The sequence below is a fragment of the Meles meles genome, chromosome 8, assembly GCF_922984935.1.
Source record: "Meles meles chromosome 8, mMelMel3.1 paternal haplotype, whole genome shotgun sequence".
NCBI classification, from domain to species: domain Eukaryota; kingdom Metazoa; phylum Chordata; class Mammalia; order Carnivora; family Mustelidae; genus Meles; species Meles meles.
In genome coordinates this window covers 6,876,721-6,899,406 of record NC_060073.1, presented here as the reverse complement: position 1 = coordinate 6,899,406, position 22,686 = coordinate 6,876,721, and positions in this window count along the sequence as shown.

Genomic DNA, 22,686 nt, shown 5'->3' with positions numbered 1-22,686 from the left:
CCTGAGCCGAAGGCAGAAGCTTAACCCACTGAGCCACCCAGGAGCCCCTGTTTGGAAATTTTTATGATAGAAGTATTTTTCAAATCCAACAGCTTTTTTCTATGGTTAATCTAAAACGATGACATGATGGCTGAAAACGTCCCCCCAGGCTGCCTCCCCAAGGGTTTTGTCTCCTCTGTGGTGGCTCTTATCAGACCCTGAAGCCCTTAGTAGCCACAGCTCAAGGTCATATCCTATATTGCCTGTGGATGACCCAACCAGCTCAGTGGCGAGCAGCGCAGATCACCGGGTAGATGCCTGAGACTTCAAAAGGCCAAAAACCTAGCAGAGCTTCCAAAGAGAAGTGGTGGAGGGGTGTGTCCAAGATATCGATCAGAGCGCTATTGACATAGTACTGCTCGCTAGTTACTGATACCGCTAAATTTGGTAATGGTCATTTTGATATACTAGGACATATGCCTGAGACCCACAGGACTTCGGTATGGAGAAGAGCCTCCTGAATTTCTGAAAATCAGGGTGTCTGCTGGTTATCACCAAGCTTCTCTATCCAGCATGGACATGTAAATGTGTGTATTTTTTTTTCCCTACACCTACGTTTTCTCTAACATAGAAGACATATGGGATTATTGCGGTGTTCATGTTTTTGTTACTAGACTCTGATCTAGTGATGTTAAATAGAATACAATAAATTTTGCTGAGTTTCTCAATTGTTAATTCATATTTTGTTATTTCTGTTTATTGTTTACTTATTTATCCACTTTAAATATGAACAATTAACCAATATCCAGTTCTCATTTGAATTATGATTATGAATTATATCATGGTTTGTTTTTAGAAATAAAAATCCCTTTTTTGAAAACAGATAATGATTGAACATAATTGAATTAGAGCAGTACATCAAAGCAGACTGTAAACCTTAACTGCTTCAGAAAACCTCAGTTTAGGGGCTCCTGTGTGACTCAGTGGGTTAAGCCTCTGCCTTTGGCTCAGGTCATGATCTCAGGGTCCTGGGATCGAGCCCCGCATCCAGCTCCCTGCTCAGCAGAGTGCCTGCTTCTCCCCCTCTCTCTGCCTGCCTCTCTGCCTACTTGTGCTCTCTCTTTATCTAATAAATAAATAAAATCTTTAAAAAAAAAAAGAAAGAAAACCTAAGTTTACAAAGATTTAGATCAAGGGGAACCAGCTGGCTCAGTCAGTGAAGCAAGTGCTTCTTCTTCTTCTTTTTTTTAAAGACTTATTTATTTGAGAGAGAGCGTGTGACTCCACACACACAGACACACACTCAGAGCCGGTAGGGGCAGAGGCGGAGCGAGAGAGAATCTCTAGCAGACTCCCTGTTGAGCATGAGCCCAATACTGGGCTTGATCTCACAACCCTGAGATCATGACCTGAGCCGAAGTCAAGAGTCAGACACCCAACCAGCTGAGCCATCCGGGCGCTCCATGAGGGACTCTTGATCTCAGGGTTGTAAGTTTGAGTCCCACATTGGTTGTAGAGATGACTTAAAAATAAAATGTTTAGGGGCACCTGGGTGGCTCAGTGGGTTAAGCCTATGCCTTCGGCTCAGGTCATGATCTCAGGGTCCTGGGATCAAGCCTCTAGGCTCAGCAGGGAGCCTGCTTCCCCCACTCTCTCTGCCTGCCTCCCTGCCTCCTGTGATCTCTCTCTCTGTGTCAAATAAATAAATAAAATCCTAAAAAAATTTTTTTAAATAAAATCTTTAAAAATAAATAAATAAATAAAATATTTTGATCATACCTGAGTTCAAGAATGATAAATCATATAGGAATATGATTTCACATATCGTATAAATTTTTCAGAATTTTAATGATTAACTTTAGTATTTCCTATTTTGCTTGTCCAGTGCCTTAAAAATCTGTATGATGTTTGTTTTATTTTTATTTATTTATTTATTGATCTGTTTGTTTATGGTGGGCAGCAAAACGAGGTTTATTGAGCGATAGCAAAGGGATAGAACAAAGCTCCTGAGGAGGGAGGGGACCCAAAGGGGTTGCCCCCGGAGTTTCTAAGTCTAGGGTTTTTTATGGGCTTGTTGGCCAGCTGTTTTCATCTGATTAACCCTCCCTGCACCTGTCATCCAATCCGGTTTTTGTCACCTATATATCCTATGGGAAAGGATGGAGAGCTCCTTCCAGGGCAGCGTAAAATCCTTTAAAGGGTAGTTTGTTCTTAAGGTACGGGGGTCCCTTGTTTCCGCCTGCCTGCCTTCCAATTATCCTTCACCATTCTCCCCTCTAAAGAGGTAACCCTAACTGCTGTCAGGGAAAAAGGGTGACGACCGATCCTAGCTACTTCCTGCTGGTCAGGGGCATGGATGGGGCAGCAGTCAGGGCTCCTCTCATCCAGACCTGTCACGGGATCCCCTGCAGGTGTCTGGTTTGACCTCCATGCGAGGCTCCTTCTGAACCACCACCATTTGGAGTTCGATGTCCTTTATTCTGGAAGATCTAAAGTGGGTCAGGGCATTTAGGAGGCAAGGCCCAATGCATAATGCAAGACTGAGTACAGCCAGGGGTCTGGCGAGAAAAAGAACATGTTTTTGTGAGGAGACGGCAGGCGTAAGGAAAAAGGCTTATCTGTTTCTTGCACCTCCAAGACAAGGTTGAGGTCCTCTCTGGGTTCCCAGAAGGATTTCGGGGATCCAGGCTTGAACTTCAGGCACATTGCTGTTGGGAGTTGTCCCTGTGTGCGGGTCTTCCGACATTGGCTCTAACAAGCACTTGGCCCTCAGGGTGAAGTGGGAGAGGTTGGTTATTTGGGGGCTGGGAGTTGGGAAGCTTCTTGCAAGAGGGATGAGATGATTTATTAAATCAAAGCCTTCCTTGTCTGTCAGCAGGGCATTGACAAGGAACGGTCTCCCATAGAAGGCGATAGGGAGTAGTGACACCCAATTTTCACTTGTCTCTTGTGCCGTTTCATTCTTCCAAGGATTGACGTCTTCAGACACGGTATGATGGAGCCCCAAACCTTGGCTACTCCCTCTGCAGGGCATGGGAGAGTCCAAGCCGAGGGATCTTCTGGGGGTTTTTTTTGGTTCTAGAGGGAAAGACTTAACCCAGTAGGCGAGGGTGTCTACCCAAACCAGGGGATACCTGTCCCTTTTTCAATCTTCCCCAGAGTAACTTCCTACTCGCTGTTTGCCTCTGGGGACTTGTGAATGGGAGAACTGGTCATTCTTAACGTTTTTCCTGTCCCAGAATCAGTTTCATAGATTCGGAATCAAGGGAACCGGCAGCTATGGCTGCCCCTAAGGCATGCCGGCCGGCCCCCAGCCGCTAAAGTGGCCCACCCGCTGTTGAACTGGGACCCGGTGCCTGGATTAGGACGCCCAAGGCCATTGCATTTCTGTCACATCCTTCACAGTGGGAAGACTTAGAGCTGGTCACTGAGCAGGGCCCTCTTGAGATAATTAAAAGCTTTCTCTGACTCTGGATCCCACATTAATAGGCGGGTACTGGCTTGTCTGGGTGTCCTTGATCAACCGGTAGAGGGGACCCGCTCTTTCTCCGTGACCGTGTCCTATCATGTCCCGATAAGCTTTCCAACACGGGAAAGTTGTGGGGTCCTTAAGGTGTATGGGGACGAGCACTGCTTATGTTAAGTCCCAACCCACCTTGGCCTGAGATGCCCAGACCTGGGAATTAATATCAGCCTCCATTACAGGGAGGTCATTGCCAGCCTGCCCAGGGGCCATCACTATGAGAGTGTCTCTTTACCCAAGAGAAGTGTGGGGCTTCGGGGCCTTGAGAAAGAGTGAGAGAGGCAGCTCTTCCTGCCCACGGGTCCTGTCTCTGTGCTTTAAAAAAACCTTTTGCACCCAAACTTCTCAAGAATTCTTTCTTGGCTGTTGGCTTTGAACCCTAACATCTTTCCTACATCCCTAGGATGGAACAGCATTCGGGGGTTTCACAGCTGGACCATAGGGCCTGATGCTCACTGCCCATCTGCTTGTACTCCCTGACCTTTGTCTTACATTTCTCCTTCAGCTCTTCTTTCCAGCTTACCTCAGCTGCAGCAAATAAAACCCGAAAACACCCCTCAGGTGATGGGTGATGTGGGAAACAAAGGCAGAAGGAAAATTATAAAATTTCCTCACTACCTACAGCCCATTGACAGTCCTGGAAACAGGCAGGGGACCTTCCTCTAAGGACTCAATTGCCTCGATGATGCTACTTTCCCAAGAGCAAAAGCCAATCTTAGCCCCACACCCCCATCCCCCAAGATCCTGTAAGTCCACTTTAACATATAAAAATTCCTTTAGAAGATTCCTTTATCTCTAAACCCCGCCTAGATCCATGTTAGCGATCATCTCCCCCCCCCCAAGTTAATGACCCACTGATATACATCTGAAGGGTCTCATGACTAAGGTTTTATTAGACGGTAATAAATCACTTTTTTGCAATAATAGCTAGCCTCCTCAGGTCCTGGAAACCTTGCTTCTGAAATTCTTTAGAGACTTACATTCTCCCTAACCCCCACCCAACTTGAATGTATATAATGGGCCACTTCTTCTGACCCCACGGCAGCTCTGTCTATGGTCCTGTCCCCATGCTTTAATAAAATCACTTTTTGCACCAAAAAAAAAAAAAAAAAGAAAAGAAACGAATGAAAGAAAGGAAGGAAGGGAGGGAGGGAGGGAGGGAGGAAGGAAGGAAGAATGGAAGAAAGAAAATCAGATCTCCCCAGGTGCATGCCAGAAGATGAGAAAAAAATCTGGCTAATGGGTTGCCCAGTGATGCCCTTAACGACAACATCGCAGTTGAAGAGTTGGCCCAGGACAGAGAGACCAGAAAGGGTGGCTCCTGTATCAAGAAGGAAATGGACTGGTTTTCCCGGTGTTTCCAAAATGACCTGGGGCTCTGGGTTCCCTAGGGTGAGCTGTTGGGGAGGAGCCCCCATGGAGAGCCCCAGGACCCAGCAGTCCCAATCAGGGCTCTGGCCACCTGAGTCCTTGAGGATTAAGGTCCCCGAGGGCCTTCAGATTTCCAGTGTCCTCCTTGGTTTTTGTCACCGGGGGCATTCTCACTTCCAGTATCCCGGGCGGCCATAGATAGGGCATTTGGTGCTAAAGCCTTCGGAACGTGGCAACGGCATGCAAGACCCTGACCAAAGTCGCAGTCTCCTCTCTAGCTTCTCCTCCTCGCTCTCCTCTTGGTCTAAAGACCCACCAGCAGTTGTCAGAGCTCTTCCAGGGCCCCCTGGGGGCCAGCCGCCAACTTGTGCACCTTTTCCTCACTATCTGGAGCTGACTGGGTCTTTAAGAATGACCTTGGCGGGGGCGCCTGGGTGGCTCAGTGGGTTAAAGCCTCTGCCTTCAGCTCAGGTCATGATCTCAGGGTCCTGGGATCGAGCCCCACATCAGGCTCTCTGCTCAGCAAGGAGCCTGCTTCCCCCTCTCTCTCTGCCTGCCTCTCTGCCTACTTGTGATCTCTGTCTGTCAAATAAATAAATAAAATCTTAAAAAAAAAAAAAAAAAAAAGAATGACCTCGGCCTGGGGAGCACCAGGAGAGACGGCTATGTATTCAACGAGAGCCTCTCCCAATCTAAGAAAATTGTTGGGTTTTCTTCCTGAGTTTGGGTTGACACTTAACTTACCAACAGACCCACATACCCTTACCAGAGACTTTGAAAGTCACCTCCTGAACAATTTCCCTAGAAAACTTTGAGACAAACAAGATTAACCGCCAATGTTTTACCGACAGACCCAGATATCCTTTAAAAACACGAACCTAAGTCCGGTAAGCAATGCTTTCGCACTTTATCCTATTTGGAAAAGACCTAGATGTAATCTAATTTAACATCCAAGCAGAACTTCCTTAACAATTACCCAGGAAGACTCTGAGACAAGATTAGCCACCATTTTAACACGAGCTTATTTGACCTTCAGCAAACCTAGATGGAATCACTCCCGGTTCTAAACCTTACCAGCTTGGACAGACGAGTAGATGCCGTGTTTTTTTCCACCAAAGTGGAAATATGCAGTCCGTGTCAGGCCAGGGAAGACAGGGAATTTCCCCCAAAACAAAACAAGAGTTTCGGCAGGGGCTTGTTAATATTCGTTAAACGTCTCCATCCTGAGGGAGACCAACCACAGTTGGCTCCAATTATAGCCATTAACCCAGGAAATGAATGAGGGAGAGAAACCCCTAGGTACTGCTCAGTCCCTCTATGATGCAGGCTTGGACGGGCCGGTGATACCAATTTCCAAGGGGATCATTAGGATCCTCATTGAGGTCTTGAGAGGGTCCCCAGTTGGGGTCTTGAGGAGGAATAGCAAGCGCTCCAGCTGGAAAGCGAGGCCATCCAGGGGCTCACCCATCTCCTGATCCCCGTATCCTTCAGCAGTGGCCGGGACGCCCATTTTTCTGCTTCAGAGAGGGTCTGATTTAACAGAAGCCTTAAATCCGAGTTTGGAAAACTTTGAGGTTCCCCCCTCATCTCAGGTCTTACAGAAGCCCCTCCCTTTGGTCCCCCTTGGAGCACTGCCTGTTCTCGAAGAGGGTCCAGCCCTCGAGCACCAGCAGGGATTCCAAGATAGGGCGGGACGGGTTCGGGGACCTGACCTTACCCCAGGAAGGATGAAGCCAGGTGGGATTCCCCTGCAGACTCCATGTGCCAATCAACTTTTGATGTGGATGTGATGTTCCTTGGTTCCTCCCTACCCCCATTTTGGGGGGGGTGGGGGTCCAAAAGAAAGGAGCAGGAGGCTGGGATCAATCCTACATGGCGAAGATCAGAACAAAAGAAAATGAGCCACCTTTTTCCCAGTTAACACCCGGAAGGCAAAGTCACTCAGGTGGCCAAGTCTCGTCCTCCAACTTGTATTGTGGCCGTGCACCAGAACAAAAGAAAATGAGTTGCCTTTGTCCAGTTAAAACCAGGAAGGCATCCGAGTAAATGATATTGAGTGATTTACGGGTCTGATACCCTTCCTGTAACCTATAATGCCAGGGAGAGATTCTGAAGGAGGAAGGGTGTTGGTCGGGGAATTAATTACTCATCTACAAGGAGAGAGGAAAAGACATCGTTTTCCTTCAATTACTTACAGTTGATTAGGGAGACTTGGGAAGAGAGGACAAGGCATTCCCCACCTCAGTTCTTCTCATCTTTTCCTGATGTGTGGCCCTACTCATGCCTCTGACACCCCGTCCTCTCTGAAAGGTGCTGGGAGAAGTCACACTTACCCAGGCTTGGCCCTACTTCCAGAGAGCGACCCGGGTTTCCCCACCCTTAAGACTCCTTTAGAAGTCAGTGGGTACTCTAGACTTCTTTTAGTAGAGTTGTTCTGTCTGCCGTAGCCACCTGGAGAGGGAAGATGGGGCACCCAGGGAGGGGAAATCCACTGGGATAAGCCCCGATGGAACCGAAAAGTTGGGAGATCCCTTAGATCTTAGTTTTTTTGCCCTGCTTGGTCATTCCTTCACTAGGTGGTGTAACCAGTTCAAAGGGCATCCCAGTAATGCTCAGGAGAGGAGGAGTCAGAAACAGGAGACCTTTCCTCACCGGAACAGGAACTGCGAGTGAGGCCCCTTGGAGGCCACCCAAGCTACTCACAAGAGAACGTCCAGAGGCCCATCCTGGACTTTCCCCTCATTCTCCTAGGGGAGGAATCAGCCGAGAAAAAAGTAGTAGAGGAGTTCTCTCTGGATGCCCAGATGGGCAAGTAAGGAACCAGGTTCCCTGAAGAGATTTCAGGGGTCCAAAAGGTAGCCTTCGTCAGGCCATTCAGTGACTGCTTGGTTTTGTCTAGGTCCCTCTCATCCAGTGATCTGCCCCGAAAGGAGTTCAGCCAAACTGACATTCCCAACTTCTTTTGGGGAGATCAGTCAGAGAGGAGCCCAGAGAGCCTGTCACCCAAGACAAGAATGGCGTCCGGGCTAATTGCTCTTACGTGGCTGACGGGTGCCCATTTCATGTTACGTCTATTTCACCACAATGTTTAGAATAAATAATTTAAAACAAAACAAAGCTAAAGGACAAAGTAGGTTTTTTTGTACTCGGTAGCTTCGTGTGGTTGTTTTAATAACAGCTTTATTATTTATTTATTTATTTATTTATTTATTATTTATTATTATTTATTGAGCTATAACGCACATACCATAACATTTAACCTTCTAAAGTTTATGATTCTGTGGCTCGTAGTATTTTCACGAATTTGTGCAACGTTCACCACTGCGTAATTTTAGAGCATATTCAACACCCCGTACAGAACCCCCGTATCTATCAGCAGTCACTGCTCGTACCTCTTTTCCCCCAACACCTGGCGTGCGCAGATCTACTTCCTGCCTCTACAGACTTGCCTATTTTGGATATTTCATATGAATGAGAACGTACAATATGTGGTCGTTTGTGTCTGCTTTCCTTCACACAGCGTAATGCTATCAAGGGTCAACCACGCCATAGCACATGTCAGTGATTCATTCCTTTTTATGCCCAATAACATGCCATGTCAGGGATCTACCGACCTGTTCATCCGTTCGTCAACTCTTGATGATACGAGTTGTTTCCACTTTGGGGCGACTGATTTATGTTGCTATGAACGTTGGTGTACAAGTAGTTGTTTGAACGCCTGTTTTCTTCAGGTTGTATATCTACACGAGGAATCATTAGGCCATACGGTAACTTTTGGAGGGATGGCCAGACTGTTTTCCACTGAGATGGCACCGTTTTACGTTCCCACCAGCAAGGCAATGTCTGACGGCTCCAATTTCTCCACATCCTTGCCAAAACCTGTTATTTTCCTTTTTTTTTTTTAATTAGAGTCAGTGGGTGTAATGTCATTTCACTGCGGTTTTGACAGGCATTTTGCTAATGACTAATCTGTGGAGCATCTGTTACAAGCCTCTTGATTAATTTTGATTCATTTTCAGAGTTCTGGATAAAGTTGATTTTTATCTTTTTTAAGTGTTCACACTGTTTTGGGGGGCAGAGATATGTGAAGGTCCTCACTCCACCATTTCAGAAGTGCGGCAGTCCCAGGGGCGCCTGGGTGGCTCAGTCGTTGGGTGTCAGCCTTCGGCTGGGGTCATGGTCTTGGGGTTGGATGGGGTCCTGGGATCGAGCCCCACGTGGGGCTCCCTGCTCAGCAGGAAGCCTGCTTCTCCCTCTCCCACTCTCACACTCTCACTTCCCCTGCTTGTATTCCCTCTCTTGCTGTCTCTCTGTCTGTGTCAAGTAAATAAATAAATATTCAAAAAAAAAAAAGTGCCATGGTCCTGGGTAACTTCCCAGTTGCAAACTCTCATCACATCGCCATCATCATCCCATCCTAGGGGCATGTCTGCAACAGACAGAGTCTAACAACATCATCAGAAAAGAACGAAGTAAGCTTGAGTTCTCATCAGCTCATAGATTCTCTAATTCTTAGTTATTGTTCCCCATCTTGTCTCCTACAAGAGTTCAGCGGCAGGAAGCGTGGGAGGCTCGGCGGCCCTCCCTATGGTTCCCAGCACTGTGCTTTGCCTGCCCTGGAAGATTCAAAGTCGTTTGAAGATACAGTATCTCCGTCTGGGCTGGGACTTTAGTCTGTGCTGTCCAGTGTGGTTGCTATCGGCCACAGGTGGTTACCGAGATTGAAACCAAAACTGATTAAAATTAAATGAAATTTAAAATTCATTTCCTCGGTTTCACTAGCCACAATTCAAGTGCTCAGCAACCAGATGCGGCTGCTGTAGGGGACGGCACAGATCTAGAACATTTCCACCATCGCACTGCTCCCGATACGTCCTCTCCAGCTGTCTCTGAGCACGTGACAGTGCTGGAGTCCAGGGGCTGAAGAGGACCCAAGCATGAAGTCTCCTTCATTTGCAAACAGGCACCATTCCTAATGGGTGTTGATTTCTTTTTTTTTTTTTAAGATTTATTTATTTGTTGGGGAGGAGAGGCAGAGAGAGAATCTTCAAGCAGACTCTCTCCTAAGCACAGAGCCCAACGTGGGGCTCGATCTCATGACCCGTAAGATCTAGACCTGAGCTGAAATCAAGAGTCAGATGCTTAACCAACTGAGCCACCCAGACACCCTGGCTGCAGATTACTTTGAATAGATAAGGTAATATATGAAGAATATGGCTTTTCTGGGTCATTTCTATTTGCTTTGTTCCAGCACAGTTCTGTGCCAGAGAGGATGTCTAAAGAAAATACCCCTCAGTGCTACTACTGTGATTGGCTCCCAGGCCCCAGGGCCATTTCTCTCTTTAGCAAGCACTCACTCGAGGGCAACCTAAAATCATTTGTCTTATAATCCTCTCCAGATCTCCTGGTTCCCTGGCCAGGGCTGTAACTAGCATTCCCTCTGCCTCTCATAGACCAGCAGCTGGTCTCAGGAAGATTTAGTAAGGATTATAATAAGACCCATTGCGCAGAAAGAGAGCAAATGAGAAGGCCAAGTTGAGAGAAGGGCAGCCAACCACTCGGTCCTGGCCCAGTGCTGGCTTCAAAGCAAAGGGACCCTCTGGCATTAGCTGAGAATGACTGAACACCAACTTCAAGTCAACGTCAAGCCAACATCAACACCAACTGTCCCCACACTCAGGAGGGTCCCACATTTGGTTTAATGCTCTGCGCCCGCCATCTTGAAATTCTTAATTGTTTCTGAGTAAGGAGACTTGCATTTTCATTTCCCCCTAAGCCCTTTAAATTATGTCGTTGGTCCCATCTGCATAAAGCCAGGCCTTTTCCATGGAAAGTGTTCATCTATGAGCAAGAGACGAAACAGGTGAGAGAAGGGGCATGGGGAGAAGTTGAGTAGGGCAGAGTCAAGAGCAGAAGCCATGCATGACGGGGCGGGGAGCCACGGAGCCTCCCGGGGAAGGGGGGGGGTGCGCTGGAGTTCAGGCACCAAAGGGGTAAATGCTTGCTTGCTGCAAGAATGTGACTCTTCAGGGAAACTCTGGGGACATATGACAAGGGTCTCTGTGTTATAACTTTGTTTTACCATAATATGGACAGTTTATTCTCTTCCCCAACTTTTGCCTAACTTCATGTAAGCAGGTATAAACAAAGAATTGACAAGACTCCTTAATGTCCATTTGAAGCAAAATTTTCAATGTTTGAAAGTAAATTCAATCAGCAAACTTGCAATGATCATTTTTCGTTCAATATACCTAACAAGATACTGTCACTTATCAGCAAGCCATCCAATGTATTTCTGATGTTTAGGGGCACCTGGGTGGCTCAGTTAAGCATCTGCCTTTGGCTCAGATCATGATCACAGGGTCCTGGGATCACCTGCTTGGCTCCCTGCTCAGCGGAGAGTCTGCTTCTCCCTCTGCCTCTCCCCCTGCTCTTGGCATGCTCTCCTTCTCTCTCAAATAAATAAAATCTTTAAAATGTATATATATAGAGAGAGAGATGCTTTAAAAAGCAACCAAGTGACAAGACTTAAATCTTACACACAGAAGTGGAAATAGCTAAACGTCATCTTTTATTTAAAAAGGGCTCAAAATTCTAGACTTTTTTGGGTTTGATTAGGAAAGGAGGTTTAACTGTTGAAATACTTTCATCAGAAGAAAACAAGATAAAGAACTGTGGGAGAACAGAGTGCCAGAGTCAGCCTGATAATTATGAACAATAAGATGTCAGAGTAAGCTCATTTTAACTGCGGAGACAAATTGAATATGTGGTGTTTAGCAAGATAAGGTGATGTACAAAACTTGTAGCCTTAATTCCATGTAAATGGAGCTGAAAATGCACTCGGCTTTGTGGCCACTTGCTAGCTATCTGCGTACGTTCTAGGTATTTGCTTTATCCAGTACTAAAAAAAAATCAGCTAATTCTACAAAACAAAATAAAACCAAAAAACAGGCGTCCTTGATAGCTCTTTCTTTCGGGCTCACCTGACTCACCATCTCATCTCCCTGAAAATTTATGCCATTCCCAGGACAAGCCAGAAGAATATTTAGAATATTTGAATTTATTAAACTGGCCAGTCCATTCAGCCCGAGAAAGCTAGTGTCTGAGCCAACAGCACTCCTCTGACCGGGTTTTAAGGGGGAGCACCTCAGATGGAGAAAGGCACCCCACCTCGGCCACCATCCCCACCCACTCACCAGGCTTGAGGGAGATGAGCCTGGGAGAAGTCACTCTTCTTTGAAGGGTGGCAGGGGAGAACACGGTGAAAACAGTCACCTCGGGACGCCTGGGTGGTGCAGTCGGTTAAGCATATGCCTTTGGCTCAGGTCATGATCCTAGAGTCCTGAGATGGAGTCCCAGATGGGGTTCCCTGCTCAGCACGGAGCCTGCTTCTCCCTCTGCTTATTGCTCCCCCTGCTTGTGCTCTCTCTCTGACAAATAAAAAATAAATAAATAAAACCTTGGGGCGCCTGGTTGGCTCAGTGGGTTTAAGCCTCTGCTTTCAGTTCGGGTCATAATCTCGGGGTCCTGGGATGGAGTGCCGCATCGGGCTCTCTGCTGGGCGAGGAGCCTGCTTCCCTCCCCGCCCCTCTGCCTGCCTCTCTGCCTACTTGTGATCTCTCTCTCTGTCAAATAAATAAATAAATAAATAAATAAATAAATAAATAAAATCTTTAAAAAAATAAAAATAAAACCTTGAAACAAAACAAAACCAGTGTCCTTGAGCTGCCCTTCAAGTGAGTGTTTGCTACAGAGAAGCAAAGTTCATCTTGCCTGTTCACATGATCCTTGGAGACCCAGGCCAGCTCCCACAGCGTCACCTGCAAGGACAAGAGAGAAAAACGGGCCCAGCTCAGTCTAGCCCTGGTTCTAGGACAGTTAACATTGTGCCCTATGGAAGAACGTCCAGCAGAGAAGCCACCAGACCTGAAAGTGGGACTGGGACAGAGAATGGCTAATGTCATTTCCACCTTTTCCTGTTCATACACACTAGTTCCCAAATACACAAGGCCCCTTTTCTTCCAAAATTGCTACAGCAGAGAAAGCTCGATTCAATTAAAACATGTAAGTGGGCGGACCATAAACCCCGGGCCACCTAGCCCATATACCACCCTTGAGTGAACTTGAGAAAGGTACTCCCCTCCGGGCAGAGGTGGCTTTCTGAGCCCCCAGCTGGGGGAGTGAGGGGTGCCTTTGCACATGCTGGAAAGAGTCCCAACCCCCACCACACCCTGGGGAGATATGGCTTCACAGCACAGCTCGGCCAGCAAAATGTGGACTCCATTTCACCGTCGCTTCCCTACCCATTTGGTTGGGCACCCTTGCTCAGTGAACAGCCTTCACAGCTGCACTCAGCGGTTCCGCTTAATCACCAAACATTTAGCTGTTCTACAATAGGAGGAAAGCAATTCACCTGGCCTGATTCTTATCATGTGTAATTTACTGACAATTCTTAAAACATCATGGCAATTGGGCGCCTGGGTGTCTCAGTGGGTTAAGCCGCTGCCTTCAGCTCAGGTCATGATCCTGGGATCGAGTCCCACATCGGGCTCTCTGCTCAGCGGAGAGCCTGCTTCCCTTCCTCTCTCTCTGCCTGCCTCTCTTGTGATTTCTCTCTGTCAAATAAATAAATAAAATCTTTAAAAAAAAAAAATCATGGCAATTACAACTTTTTAAAAAAGATTTTATTTATTTCTTTGACAGACAGAGATCACAAGTAGGCAGAGAGGCAGGCAGAGGAGCAGGGAGGGAAGCAGGCTCCTTGCCCAGCAGAGAGCCCGAAGTGGGACTCGATCCCAGGACCCCGGGATCATGACCTGAGCCGAAGGCAGAGGCTTGAACCCACTGAGCCACCCAGGTGCCCCAACAACTTTTTTCTTAAGAGGAGGGCTATTGACTCAAGAGCTTCTCAGGAAATTTTCAGGTTATATAAAAGGAAGTGAAAAAAAACTTAGATAAAACTCAGAAAGACATTTGGGCCTTGGCCCAGCAGCAGAGAAACAGATGATGTGGTCTGTACACTCAGTTGGAGGTGAGTTCAGCTTCTTCCTGCATGACCTTGGGCAGGTCATTCAACCTCAGGCTCCCCATCTGGAAAATAGAGATAAAAAAATGTGTACCTCAGGGCACCTGGGTGGCTCAGTCAGTTAAGTGTCCGACTCTTGATTTCGACTCAGGTCATGATCTCAGGGTCAGGAGATCGAGCCCTGCATGGGGTTCCACACACAGCGGGGTGTGTGGGAGGGTCTGCTCAAGAGTCTCTGTCCCTCCCCCCCTCTCTAAATAAACAAATAAATAGACAAATAATCTTTATTAAAAATAGTGACTTCACAGGGCTATTCTGAAGGTAACAGAAAATAACGTTCATTCAGCTAATACTGAACACTTCTCACGTCCAGGCACTGAAACATAACCACAAGTTTATAGCCAGGGTCCCTACCATTTGGTATGGGGTCAAAAATAATATAAAATTTCCATTAGGATAAGAGTTACGAGAGGGTATGATGGGGGTGGGGTGTGGATTGACCTGGTCAGGTGGGTTGGGGATAGTTCCTAGTCAGTGTGTGATGTGGAAAAAGAATGGAGGCTATGCAGCAATGAGAGGGGTAAAGACAAACCCAATCAGAGGAGAAGGGCATGTGCAAGAGTCCTGTGGCAGGAAGAAGTTTGGCTCCATCACGGAAGCCAGGCCCCTGGGGCTGGAACGCAGTAATATCAGAGGCTGGAGGGAGGTAGCTGGGGCCAAACTGGGCAGAGTCTTGAGGCCACGGTAAGGATATGGCTCGTCATCCTATGAGCAACAGGAAGTGAAGGTTGAGTCTTAATGCAAGATGGGGCAAGAGGCAAGAGCAGGCAAGTGTGATAGGATTACCTTGCTTTTTGAAAAAAATCACGCTGGTTGTGGAGTAGAAAAATAGACGAGAAGGGAGCCAGAGTGGTGTGGAGGCCAATTGGTAGGTCACTGCGGATGTGCAGGGGAGATAGGGTGACGCCTGGATTTGAAGGGTGGTGACAGGGAGAGGAAAAGGGGTTTCACTGGGGAAGAAGAGGGAAACAATGCGGTGGGAGGGGCCAAGAGTTTCATCCAGGGGAGTCCTAGGCATGGGACACATGGTTCTAGATGGACGTTGGTATCATTCGCTACGACAGTCAATGCCAGAAGAGGACCATGTTCTAGGGGAAGGGCCTAATTTAGTTTAGGGAATACTGAACTTAAGATGTTTTCCCTCCAAGAGAAAGCAATTGTGCCTGCACCTCTGACCTCAAAGGAAAAATCCACTACGATCCACTACAGGTAAAAATCCATGAGCCATCTGTGTAGAGGAGCCCCTGAAGCCACGGCTGTGGAGAGGGCCACCTCAACGCCACTTGGATCATTTGCAAACTTAATTAAATTGCTTATTCTTGTATTGTGTATTCTTGTTCTGCATTCAAGTCAACAAATAAATATTTTATATTTTATTTTATTTATTTAAAGTCATCTCTACATCCAATGTGGGTCTTGAACTCACGACCTCGAGATCAAGAACCACACACTCTTCTGACTGAGCCAGCCAGGTGCCCCCTGAACAGATAAATGTTTTTAAAGTTTTTATGCTGTTCCTGAAGATTTTATGTCTCTGAAAACATGACAAGAAGTCATCTGGCCGCCGAGGGCATGTGTCCAAGAGAAGCTTCCGCCCGGAGAAATCTCTGGAAACCTGAATGCATTAGTTATACATGGCTGTGTAACACATTAGTCAGAAAGTTAGCAGCTCAGAACAACAAACGTCTTACCCCACAGTCTCTGCAGGTGAGGAGTTCGGGAGCCACTGAGCCGGGTGCTTCTGGGTCCGGGTCGCTCGTGAGGTGGCAGTCAGGAGGCTGGCTGGGGCTGTGTCGCCTGAAGGAGCTGCTGCCAAAAGATGCTCATTGACAGGTGGCGGCGGGAGGCCTCGTTCTCTGCCACGTCGACCCGTCCACAGAGCTGCTGGACGGCACCCTGGTTCCTCAGAGCGAGGGATCCGGGAGAGAGACTGGAGCCACAACGGCTTTTCTGTCCCAATTTCAGATGTCACGCACGGGCTTTTTCCACCACATTCTAGTCACACAAAAAAATGAGGGCCTAAGTCCAAGCCATGCATGACAGGAGCGGAATTAGGCTTCACCTATGGAAGGGAAGAATATCAAAGACTTTGTGGAGATTTTTTTAAACCTCTTGCTGAAATTACCTAGTTAAGGTCTTTGACACGAAACAGCTCCTTCCTCTGGGCTTCTCCATGGCCTTTCACGTTCAGAGGGAGTGGGTACTGGACCCTCGTCTGCTGACCTCCCCGGCTTTTACACCGGGGCTTTAACACCTGTTGTTAAGCCAGAGCTCTCACTGCATCCTTCTGAGAAGACAGAGGGCGAGGTTCCAGTTGAGAAGTGAGGCCGATGAGGAGCTGGTTGTCTACACTGGGTCTCCGTGCCTTCCTCCACCTTCCTCCTCTGGATTCTGGCCCTTAGTCTGCACATCCAGAAACCATAGGCCGTCACATCCTCAGAGAGGCCCAGGTGATGCCGTCCCCACTGAACTCATTTTTGAAAGTCTAGCTTATAAACACCTAGACTAATTTTTAAACCAGGATACCGATGCGCTTGTGGCCGCACCAGGAATCCTGGGGCCTGAGGAATGCAGGTCCCTTCAGAGCTCTACACTCTGGGCAGCTCCAAGGGGTGAGTGGCACACAAATACCCAAGGGCTCCTTCCTTGGGAAACAGGACAAAGGAGTAGAGGTGAAAGCCTTTGGAGAAGCCAGGATGTCCACTCCTGGCTTCCTCCAGCCACACTGACGGCCTCAACACACAAGGTCAGTCCTGCCTGGTCCTGGGCCAGTCTGGACCAAGGCAAGTAGAATATTTATACCCTTCAGGGTCTGGAACTCAGCTACTCATGGGAATCCTGGTATCCCAGGTGCTAGCTTGGACAGTCTCCGGACACCAGAGCTGTAGGCATTAGAGCGTACAGACAAAAGAATGGTGGTTTTTATACTGGTTCTAGCCCAGCCTGGAGCCCCATGTGGGGCTTGAACTCACGACCCTGAGATCAAGACCTGAGCTGAGATCAAGAGTCGGATGCTTAACCACCTGAGCCATCCAGGTGCCCCAGCGGTGGTTGGTTGTTTTTTTTTTTTAAAGGGGTGTATTTTTTTTTTTTTAAGATTCCATTTATTTATTTGACAGACAGAGATCACAAGTAGGCAGAGAGGCAGGCAGAGACAGAGAGAGGGGGAAGCAGGCTCCGGGATGAACGGGGAGCCCAACGCGGGGCTTGATCCCAGGACCCTGAGATCATAAGCCGAGCCGAAGGCAGGGGCTTAACCCACTGAGCCATCCAGGCGCACCCCCAAAGGTGGTTTTTAAAAAAATCAATTTCGGGACGCCTGGGTGGCTCAGTGGGTTACAGCCTCTGCCTTCGGCTCAGGTCATGATCCCAGAGTGCTGGGATTGAGCCCCGCATCGGGCTCTCTGCTCAGCAGGGAGCCTGCTTCCTCCTCTCTCTCTGCCTGCTTCTCTGCCTACTTGTGATCTCCATCTGTCAAATAAATAAAATCTTCCAAAAAAAAAGACATACGTACCATTTTTAAAAATTATAAAAATAAAAATAAATAAAAAATCAATTTCACTCTCCTGTTACAGGTCAGATATAAGGCATCCAGGCTGGAAAGAATGTATCTCCACAGCATCACAGACCTAAGAGCATTCTTTCGCTAGCTCTGTCATCCTCTGGGCATTCCCTTTGTCCTCGCAATCCAAGATCGCTGCCGTCATGTCCCATTCCAGACACTGGGAGATGGGGGCCTGCTGCTTCTTTCCCCTAAGGACACAGCCCAGCGGGCACCCACTTCTCTGTGACTCACAGCCTATTGGCCAGAACCTGGTAGATGGCCACACGAGGCTGCAAGGAGGCTAGGAGATGTAGGCTTGATTCTGGGTAGCCACTGGCCTAGCTAAGAAGCTGGTGTGTCTTGGTAGAAGAAAGGAAACAGGGGTAGAGGACAGCCAGCAGTTTCCACCATCAGAATGTAGTCTACTCCTTGCCACGACCACAATAAGGATAATTAATGTTTATCAAGGACATTCCAAGCACCAGGCACCAGGCACTGTGCAAGGGGCTGACCAGCATTGTACCCCAGTATAAAAAGGCGCTACACGCCTGTGACTTTTCCTGCTTACACAGGAGGAAACCGAGATTCAGAAATATCAGCAACTCTTTCCAGTTCACCCAACAGGGCAGGTCAAAGCCTGCATTTAGACCACCCAGCTAATTCCACATTGAAACCGTGACCCAGAGCAGCGCTATCTGCTAGAAACAGAACCCAAGTCACATATGTAATTTAAAATTTTCTAGTGGCCACATTTTTTAGAAGTTTCAAAAAGCTAATTTATAGTATATATTATAATAAAAGATATTTTATTTAATCCCAAGGTATTTCGGAGATTATCATTTCAACATGTAATCAATATAGAACATTATTAATGAGGGGCGCCTGGGTGGCTCAGTGGGTTAAAGCCTCTGCCTTCGGCTTGGGTCATGATCTCAGGGTCCTGGGATCGAGCCCTGCATCAAGCTCCCTGCTCAGTGGGAAGCCTGCATCTCTCTCTCTGCCCTTCACCTCCCCCAGCTCATGCTCTCTCTCTCTCTCTCTCTCTCTCAAATCAATAAATAAGATCTTTAAATAGTAATAATAATAAAAACATTATTAATGAGATCATTACGTTCTTCTGTGGGTCTCTGCCCCACACCCTAGTGCCTAAATGCTTTGAATGTATCAACTCATTTCACCGTCACAGCTGACCTGGGGTCCAACAGTCCTTCCGCATGGTTTTCTTCTTTTTTTTTTTTTAAAGAGTATTTATTTGAAAGAGAGAGAGAGAAAGAGAGAGAGCACAAGCAAGCTGAGGGAGAGAATCTCAAGCAGACTGCCCCGCTGAGCTCAATGAAACCCGGGGCTCAGGACCCTGAGATCACAACCTGAGCCGAAATCAAGGGTCAGACACGCAACAGACTGAGCCATCCAGGCACCATTTGAGGGTTTTATGCCCATTTGACAAATTAGGAAACTGAAGCGCAGAAATCAGGTAACCTCCGCAAGGTCACAAAGGGCTCACAGCCAACTTGAGAGGACAGAGTGCAAATCTGCAGCCCCTCTAGGTCGGGATCTCTACCGGCTGTGGGACCCTAAGCAAATACCATGTTTCCTTTGTTCCTTCAGTAAGCAGCAGGCTGAGAGCCTGCCATGCATGCGTCAGGCACCAGGATCTAAAAACACACATGCCACCTGCCCAGTGGAGCTTAAGGGTAAAATGGGCTGGAGAGATATTGACTAACGCAAGATATTAACTAACACAAGAAATAAACGTGAAATTAAAATTGTAATTAGGGTCCCAAAAGAGAGGTCCTAGAGGTCAGGGAAGACAGCCCCAAGAGGAAACAGGAAAGAATTGGAGTTAGCTCTGGGAAGAGGGGACTGGTCCGGGTTGGGGGCCCAGCGGCGATGAAAAGCCTGGTGACAAAGGACCAGTGTGGCCGCAGAAAGGAGAACAAAGGGTGAGTAAAGGCAGGGATGATAATGCCAGTTGAGCGGCTTAAGGAACCCAGTGAAAGTGTTCTAAACTGGAGGTGGGGCCAGCATGACTGTGTTTGAATTTCAAACGGATCTGGGCTGCGCTGGCGATGATCATGTGGCGAGCAGAGGCGGGGAGCAATAACGCCACACGAGGTTGCTTTAAGGAGTGAGGCTAAGACAGAAGAAGCCCCAGCATGGTGCCCAGCCCCTCTGGTGCGGATCCAGCTGCTCTCATTACGCTCTTATTATTAGACGCTGCCAGGGTTTACTGTCCTTGTAACCCAGATCCCTTTCCGCCACAGAGAGAATCCAGTGCCTCCGACGTGATAGTAACTCAGTAAACAGTAGTTAATTGGCTCAAGGTTCATGGCTTTGTTTTAATTCTGTCCCCACCCCTAACCCCCCATCCAAAGAGCCCTGGTTTCACCTAGCAACCGACAGGGTATCCGGGAAGGACCGCTGGAGTAACAGTTCTGGACTGCGACACTCTGCCGCCACCTGGTGGCAGCATGCCTACGGCGTAGAGTAACAGCTCCCGGCGGCTTGAGTGATAAAAATTATTGAGGAGATAACACGAACAGTACACTGAAAGATGGCTAAAATGGTAGATTTTATGTTGTGTCTTTACCATGATACACGAATAATCAAGGTGTAAAATGAATTTAAAGAGTAAAATTAGTCCTTTCTCACTTAGGATATCGCATTGCTTGTCTTGGGATTCTGTTGCAAAGCTCTCAAATTTTATTTCTCACTTAATACAAATGACATTATCACATGACAGTTCAAAGTATTTCTGTCCTATCTCTGTACTTCCCTCAAGCCCTTTAAAATTTCTCTTTGGGGGGCGCCTGGGTGGCTCAGTGGGTTGAAGCCTCTGCCTTCGGCTCGGGTCATGATCCCATGGTCCTGGGATTGAGCCCCGCGTCGGGCTCTCTGCTCACTGGGGAGCCTGCTTCCCCCTCGCTCTCTCTCTCTGCCTGCCTCTCTGCCTACTTGTGATCTCTGTCTGTCAAATAAATAAATAAAATCTTAAAAAAAAATTCTTTTTGGTGTCCTTGGACCGGGGATGGGTGTGATGGTTTACTCTTATATGTTATTAATTACATTATGGATTATAAATATTACATATTATATTTAGATACTGCTGCTGCTATCTGACTCAATTCTCTCAAAGCCACACTTTGGTCAGTTTGCAATTTCCAAACACAAAATCTCAACCCCATGTTCCATCTGATCTGCGCCCGCCCCTGCGAGGGAACCCGCCACCGTCTGTTACCGGCAGCAGTGTACGAAGGGCCCTGGCCTTCACCCTTTCTAACATTTCTAATAAATGTGAGATCCTCGAGGTCCCCGTTTGCAATCCAAGTCCTGGAAAACAATGAGGGAGCTGGTTTGAAGTCTCCCCTCGTTGTTTCCCAAGGGCTCCCACAGTGGTTTTTCTACACCCACTCAAGGCTACAGCAAAAAAGACCCAGTCCGCGGGTTACCTAACCTCACTGCATTTATGGACTCCCTATCGGGAAGCTGGGATTAGCAAGGTCTTCCTCACAAGAATATGCTAAAAGCCAAATGACAAAGGATAGAAAAAGCCTTGTCGCTTGTACGACACTCTGCAAATACTGCATGGCCACATTGAGACGATGGTTTTGTGACTGTTTCGGCGGCAATTAAAGCGTGGACGTGGGGTGGAGACCTGGGCTAGACTGGGACCCACCGTTGCCATTTAGCTGAGAACTTTCTGGACTCCTTCCCTCCCTTTCGGAGCTTCTGTATTCACATTTGGGAAGTAGAAGTAAATATTTCATGAACTCGGGGATCATACTATCATCACACGACATAGCAAAGGTCAAAGAAAGGGCTGTCCCAGAGCAAGGGTGCAGCGCGTGGGACCCAAGAGCTCGCTTAGAACACAGGCTGTTCTGGAACCTCCCTGGGGAGCAGCCCATTCCTGACCAACCTTGGCTACACAGACCAGGAGGTGCCCTTCCTTGCATCACAGGCAGCCTGGTTTTCACCCACAGATTTTAGCACGTTGCTGCTTGGGACTCTGCGTTTTATTCCCCAACTATACAGTTCCTTAGAGATGACAAGTCACTCAAAAAAGTAGTGACCGGCACTCCCACCACAACCCCCCAGCCCTTCAGGATAATAAGGTTTATTTCACAGCTTAACAGGAATAATATTAATTATATAGTATCTCAGATTAAAGAAAATTTTGGACATTTATAGTAGACTATAGTAGACTTAGAACACACATAACCTTGTTTAAAATAAAAGCTTTATTGGGATAACTCACCCTATAAAATGGTACAATTCAGCGGTTTTTATTATATTCACAATGTCATGTATTTACACGTTGGGCAACCATCACCACTATCGAATTTTAGAACATTTTCATTACTCCAAAAAGAAACCCTATACCCATTAGCAGTCACTCCCCATTTCTTTCCTCCCCCAGCTACCAGCAACCACTAATCCATTCTCCATCTCTATGGATTTGTCTCTTCTGGGCATTTTATATAAATGGAATTATATACTATGTGACCTTCTGTTCCTATGTTTGTTCGTTCTTTCTTTCATTCAATATTTTATTTATTTGTCAGAGAGAGGGAGAGAGCACAAGCAGGGGGAGCAGCAGGCTCCCCACTGAGCAAGGAGCCTGATGCAGGACTCGATCCCAGAACCCTGAGACACTTAACCAACTGAGCCACCCAGGCATCCCTCTTTCTTTCCTTTTTGAGAGAGGAGAGCACATGCGGGACCCTGCGAGTGGTGGGGGCTGGGAAGGAAGGGGCAGAGAGAGAATCCCAAGCAGAGAATCCCAAGAGTTCTATGCAGGGCTTGGGCTCAATCTCGCAACTCTGAGATCATGACCCGAGCCAAAACCAAGAGTCAGACAGTCAACTGACTGAGCCACCCAGGCGCCCCGCTGATCTCTTTTATTATAGCCTTCTTAGTGGGTGCGAAGTGACAAGATTTGCTTTATTACATTTGTGAGTTAAAAGAGAAAATCGTCTTGTGGTTGTGTACAATTCCGCAGCCATTCCTAATAAACTCTGAGTAAAACAGAACTGGAAGAAAACAACCAAACCCTGATTATGCATCCTTAACAAAACCAGTAGCAATCACCAAACCACACCAGGCCATGCCAAAGCCACTACTCTTAGAAACAGCCAAAGGGCAAGAGGCCCGTTGTGATTCAACTGTGATCTTTTTTCCTAA